The sequence below is a fragment of the Anopheles nili genome (genome assembly GCF_943737925.1).
Source record: "Anopheles nili chromosome X unlocalized genomic scaffold, idAnoNiliSN_F5_01 X_unloc_2, whole genome shotgun sequence".
NCBI lineage: Eukaryota > Metazoa > Arthropoda > Insecta > Diptera > Culicidae > Anopheles > Anopheles nili.
The window spans coordinates 87940-95000 of NW_026525478.1; positions in this window are offsets into that span (position 1 = coordinate 87940).

Consider the following 7061-nt stretch of genomic DNA (forward strand, 5'->3'; position numbering starts at 1 on the left):
AAAAGTACAATCCGAGGTTGATTACGAACACTTTTGTGCACCCCCTTCCGTAGAGCAAAATCCTGAAGGTCGGGGTCGCACAAGTGTGCACCCCCTTCCGTAGAGCAAAATCCTGAAGGTCGGGGTCGCGCAAGGGTCGACATGGGTCGAGGTGGACTATCATGCGAAACCACTTTTTTCGGTCCCTACGGTGCCCCTAGATGATGAAAAGTACAATCCGAGGTTGATTACGAACACTTTTGTGCACCCCCTTCCGTAGAGCAAAATCCTGAAGGTCGGGGTTGCGCACAAGTAGACCCCCTTCCGTAGAGCAAAATCCTGAAGGTCGGGGTCGCGCAAGGGTCGACATGGGTCGAGGTGGACTATCATGCGAAACCACTTTTTTCGGTCCCTACGGTGCCCCTAGATGATGAAAAGTACAATCCGAGGTTGATTACGAACACTTTTGTGCACCCCCTTCCGTAGAGCAAAATCCTGAAGGTCGGGGTTGCGCACAAGTAGACCCCCTTCCGTAGAGCAAAATCCTGAAGGTCGGGGTCGCGCAAGGGTCGACATGGGTCGAGGTGGACTATCATGCGAAACCACTTTTTTCGGTCCCTACGGTGCCCCTAGATGATGAAAAGTACAATCCGAGGTTGATTACGAACACTTTTGTGCACCCCCTTCCGTAGAGCAAAATCCTGAAGGTCGGGGTTGCGCACAAGTCGACCCCCTTCCGTAGAGCAAAATCCTGAAGGTCGGGGTCGCGCAAGGGTCGACATGGGTCGAGGTGGACTATCATGCGAAACCACTTTTTTCGGTCCCTACGGTGCCCCTAGATGATGAAAAGTACAATCCGAGGTTGATTACGAACACTTTTGTGCACCCCCTTCCGTAGAGCAAAATCCTGAAGGTCGGGGTCGCACAAGTGTGCACCCCCTTCCGTAGAGCAAAATCCTGAAGGTCGGGGTCGCGCAAGGGTCGACATGGGTCGAGGTGGACTATCATGCGAAACCACTTTTTTCGGTCCCTACGGTGCCCCTAGATGATGAAAAGTACAATCCGAGGTTGATTACGAACACTTTTGTGCACCCCCTTCCGTAGAGCAAAATCCTGAAGGTCGGGGTCGCGCAAGGGTCGACATGGGTCGAGGTGGACTATCATGCGAAACCACTTTTTTCGGTCCCTACGGTGCCCCTAGATGATGAAAAGTACAATCCGAGGTTGATTACGAACACTTTTGTGCACCCCCTTCCGTAGAGCAAAATCCTGAAGGTCGGGGTTGCGCACAAGTCGACCCCCTTCCGTAGAGCAAAATCCTGAAGGTCGGGGTTGCGCAAGGGTCGACATGGGTCGAGGTGGACTATCATGCGAAACCACTTTTTTCGGTCCCTACGGTGCCCCTAGATGATGAAAAGTACAATCCGAGGTTGATTACGAACACTTTTGTGCACCCCCTTCCGTAGAGCAAAATCCTGAAGGTCGGGGTTGCGCACAAGTAGACCCCCTTCCGTAGAGCAGAATCCTGAAGGTCGGGGTCGCGCAAGGGTCGACATGGGTCGAGGTGGACTATCATGCGAAACCACTTTTTTCGGTCCCTACGGTGCCCCTAGATGATGAAAAGTACAATCCGAGGTTGATTACGAACACTTTTGTGCACCCCCTTCCGTAGAGCAAAATCCTGAAGGTCGGGGTTGCGCACAAGTCGACCCCCTTCCGTAGAGCAAAATCCTGAAGGTCGGGGTTGCGCAAGGGTCGACATGGGTCGAGGTGGACTATCATGCGAAACCACTTTTTTCGGTCCCTACGGTGCCCCTAGATGATGAAAAGTACAATCCGAGGTTGATTACGAACACTTTTGTGCACCCCCTTCCGTAGAGCAAAATCCTGAAGGTCGGGGTCGCGCAAGGGTCGACATGGGTCGAGGTGGACTATCATGCGAAACCACTTTTTTCGGTCCCTACGGTGCCCCTAGATGATGAAAAGTACAATCCGAGGTTGATTACGAACACTTTTGTGCACCCCCTTCCGTAGAGCAAAATCCTGAAGGTCGGGGTTGCGCACAAGTCGACCCCCTTCCGTAGAGCAAAATCCTGAAGGTCGGGGTCGCGCAAGGGTCGACATGGGTCGAGGTGGACTATCATGCGAAACCACTTTTTTCGGTCCCTACGGTGCCCCTAGATGATGAAAAGTACAATCCGAGGTTGATTACGAACACTTTTGTGCACCCCCTTCCGTAGAGCAAAATCCTGAAGGTCGGGGTCGCGCAAGGGTAGACCCCTTCCGTAGAGCAAAATCCTGAAGGTCGGGGTCGCGCAAGGGTCGACATGGGTCGAGGTGGACTATCATGCGAAACCACTTTTTTCGGTCCCTACGGTGCCCCTAGATGATGAAAAGTACAATCCGAGGTTGATTACGAACACTTTTGTGCACCCCCTTCCGTAGAGCAAAATCCTGAAGGTCGGGGTCGCGCAAGGGTCGACATGGGTCGAGGTGGACTATCATGCGAAACCACTTTTTTCGGTCCCTACGGTGCCCCTAGATGATGAAAAGTACAATCCGAGGTTGATTACGAACACTTTTGTGCACCCCCTTCCGTAGAGCAAAATCCTGAAGGTCGGGGTCGCACAAGTGTGCACCCCCTTCCGTAGAGCAAAATCCTGAAGGTCGGGGTCGCGCAAGGGTCGACATGGGTCGAGGTGGACTATCATGCGAAACCACTTTTTTCGGTCCCTACGGTGCCCCTAGATGATGAAAAGTACAATCCGAGGTTGATTACGAACACTTTTGTGCACCCCCTTCCGTAGAGCAAAATCCTGAAGGTCGGGGTTGCGCACAAGTAGACCCCCTTCCGTAGAGCAAAATCCTGAAGGTCGGGGTCGCGCAAGGGTCGACATGGGTCGAGGTGGACTATCATGCGAAACCACTTTTTTCGGTCCCTACGGTGCCCCTAGATGATGAAAAGTACAATCCGAGGTTGATTACGAACACTTTTGTGCACCCCCTTCCGTAGAGCAAAATCCTGAAGGTCGGGGTCGAGCAAGGGTCGACATGGGTCGAGGTGGACTATCATGCGAAACCACTTTTTTCGGTCCCTACGGTGCCCCTAGATGATGAAAAGTACAATCCGAGGTTGGTTACGAACACTTTTGTGCACCCCCTTCCGTAGAGCAAAATCCTGAAGGTCGGGGTCGAGCAAGGGTAGACCCCTTCCGTAGAGCAAAATCCTGAAGGTCGGGGTTGCGCACAAGTAGACCCCCTTCCGTAGAGCAAAATCCTGAAGGTCGGGGTCGCGCAAGGGTCGACATGGGTCGAGGTGGACTATCATGCGAAACCACTTTTTTCGGTCCCTACGGTGCCCCTAGATGATGAAAAGTGCAATCCGAGGTTGATTACGAACACTTTTGTGCACCCCCTTCCGTAGAGCAAAATCCTGAAGGTCGGGGTCGCGCAAGGGTCGACATGGGTCGAGGTGGACTATCATGCGAAACCACTTTTTTCGGTCCCTACGGTGCCCCTAGATGATGAAAAGTACAATCCGAGGTTGATTACGAACACTTTTGTGCACCCCCTTCCGTAGAGCAAAATCCTGAAGGTCGGGGTCGCGCAAGGGTCGACATGGGTCGAGGTGGACTATCATGCGAAACCACTTTTTTCGGTCCCTACGGTGCCCCTAGATGATGAAAAGTACAATCCGAGGTTGATTACGAACACTTTTGTGCACCCCCTTCCGTAGAGCAAAATCCTGAAGGTCGGGGTCGCACAAGTGTGCACCCCCTTCCGTAGAGCAAAATCCTGAAGGTCGGGGTCGCGCAAGGGTCGACATGGGTCGAGGTGGACTATCATGCGAAACCACTTTTTTCGGTCCCTACGGTGCCCCTAGATGATGAAAAGTACAATCCGAGGTTGATTACGAACACTTTTGTGCACCCCCTTCCGTAGAGCAAAATCCTGAAGGTCGGGGTTGCGCACAAGTAGACCCCCTTCCGTAGAGCAAAATCCTGAAGGTCGGGGTCGCGCAAGGGTCGACATGGGTCGAGGTGGACTATCATGCGAAACCACTTTTTTCGGTCCCTACGGTGCCCCTAGATGATGAAAAGTACAATCCGAGGTTGATTACGAACACTTTTGTGCACCCCCTTCCGTAGAGCAAAATCCTGAAGGTCGGGGTTGCGCACAAGTAGACCCCCTTCCGTAGAGCAAAATCCTGAAGGTCGGGGTCGCGCAAGGGTCGACATGGGTCGAGGTGGACTATCATGCGAAACCACTTTTTTCGGTCCCTACGGTGCCCCTAGATGATGAAAAGTACAATCCGAGGTTGATTACGAACACTTTTGTGCACCCCCTTCCGTAGAGCAAAATCCTGAAGGTCGGGGTTGCGCACAAGTCGACCCCCTTCCGTAGAGCAAAATCCTGAAGGTCGGGGTCGCGCAAGGGTCGACATGGGTCGAGGTGGACTATCATGCGAAACCACTTTTTTCGGTCCCTACGGTGCCCCTAGATGATGAAAAGTACAATCCGAGGTTGATTACGAACACTTTTGTGCACCCCCTTCCGTAGAGCAAAATCCTGAAGGTCGGGGTCGCACAAGTGTGCACCCCCTTCCGTAGAGCAAAATCCTGAAGGTCGGGGTCGCGCAAGGGTCGACATGGGTCGAGGTGGACTATCATGCGAAACCACTTTTTTCGGTCCCTACGGTGCCCCTAGATGATGAAAAGTACAATCCGAGGTTGATTACGAACACTTTTGTGCACCCCCTTCCGTAGAGCAAAATCCTGAAGGTCGGGGTCGCGCAAGGGTCGACATGGGTCGAGGTGGACTATCATGCGAAACCACTTTTTTCGGTCCCTACGGTGCCCCTAGATGATGAAAAGTACAATCCGAGGTTGATTACGAACACTTTTGTGCACCCCCTTCCGTAGAGCAAAATCCTGAAGGTCGGGGTTGCGCACAAGTCGACCCCCTTCCGTAGAGCAAAATCCTGAAGGTCGGGGTTGCGCAAGGGTCGACATGGGTCGAGGTGGACTATCATGCGAAACCACTTTTTTCGGTCCCTACGGTGCCCCTAGATGATGAAAAGTACAATCCGAGGTTGATTACGAACACTTTTGTGCACCCCCTTCCGTAGAGCAAAATCCTGAAGGTCGGGGTTGCGCACAAGTAGACCCCCTTCCGTAGAGCAGAATCCTGAAGGTCGGGGTCGCGCAAGGGTCGACATGGGTCGAGGTGGACTATCATGCGAAACCACTTTTTTCGGTCCCTACGGTGCCCCTAGATGATGAAAAGTACAATCCGAGGTTGATTACGAACACTTTTGTGCACCCCCTTCCGTAGAGCAAAATCCTGAAGGTCGGGGTTGCGCACAAGTCGACCCCCTTCCGTAGAGCAAAATCCTGAAGGTCGGGGTTGCGCAAGGGTCGACATGGGTCGAGGTGGACTATCATGCGAAACCACTTTTTTCGGTCCCTACGGTGCCCCTAGATGATGAAAAGTACAATCCGAGGTTGATTACGAACACTTTTGTGCACCCCCTTCCGTAGAGCAAAATCCTGAAGGTCGGGGTCGCGCAAGGGTCGACATGGGTCGAGGTGGACTATCATGCGAAACCACTTTTTTCGGTCCCTACGGTGCCCCTAGATGATGAAAAGTACAATCCGAGGTTGATTACGAACACTTTTGTGCACCCCCTTCCGTAGAGCAAAATCCTGAAGGTCGGGGTTGCGCACAAGTCGACCCCCTTCCGTAGAGCAAAATCCTGAAGGTCGGGGTCGCGCAAGGGTCGACATGGGTCGAGGTGGACTATCATGCGAAACCACTTTTTTCGGTCCCTACGGTGCCCCTAGATGATGAAAAGTACAATCCGAGGTTGATTACGAACACTTTTGTGCACCCCCTTCCGTAGAGCAAAATCCTGAAGGTCGGGGTCGCGCAAGGGTAGACCCCTTCCGTAGAGCAAAATCCTGAAGGTCGGGGTCGCGCAAGGGTCGACATGGGTCGAGGTGGACTATCATGCGAAACCATTTTTTTCGGTCCCTACGGTGCCCCTAGATGATGAAAAGTACAATCCGAGGTTGATTACGAACACTTTTGTGCACCCCCAAAAATGGCCAAAATCCTGAAGGTCCGGGTTCTCGGGGCGCTCGAGGCCCTCGGACGTGCACGAAAAGTCGGTACCCACGCCGAGCTTCAGAATTTGGTCTCTAGAGACTAAGTCCCAACCGAAACTGGCAACCCACAAAAGTGTACCAAGGAGTGGTCGGATCGAGTTACAGTGTTCGAGAGTATTGAAGAGGATGGTTATACGCAACTTTTTGCTAAAGGTGTCCAAGACCGTCAGACCCTTACTTACGGAGATATAAGACACGTGCGTGGTTGCTCGTGCCGAGCTTCAGAAATGTTGCTCCAGAGACTAAGTCCCAGAAAACCTTCGGACCCCAAAAACTCCCAGAAGGAGTCGTCGGATCGTTTCGCGATGTTCTAGTGAAATGTTCAGCTCGACGGAATGCAACTTTTACCTAAAGGGGTCCAAGACCGTCAGACGCTTAGGTACGGAGATACGGGCATGGGTCGGTTTTCCCCATACAAAATACCCCATGGAAAACTGCAAAACCCCAAAACAGGTCGAAGGAGTGGTCGGATCGTTTCGTGGTGTTCTAGTGAAATGTTCCATTCGATAGGGCGCAACTTTTTGCTAAAGGTGTCCAAGACCGTCAGACCCTTACTTACGGAGATATAAGACACGTGCGTGGTTGCTCGTGCCGAGCTTCAGAAATGTTGCTCCAGAGACTAAGTCCCAGAAGACCTTCCGACCCCAAAAACTCCCAGAAGGAGTCGTTGGATCGTTTCGCGATGTTCTAGTGAAATGTTCAGCTCGACGAAATGCAACTTTTACCTAAAGGGGTCCAAGACCGTCAGACGCTTAGGTACGGAGATACGGGCATGGGTCGGTTTTCCCCATACAAAATACCCCATGGAAAACTGCAAAACCCAAAAACAGGTCGAAGGAGTGGTCGGATCGTTTCGTGGTGTTCTACTGACTTTTTAGGCTTACCGAGACACAACTTTCCGCAGAAGGGTGCAAA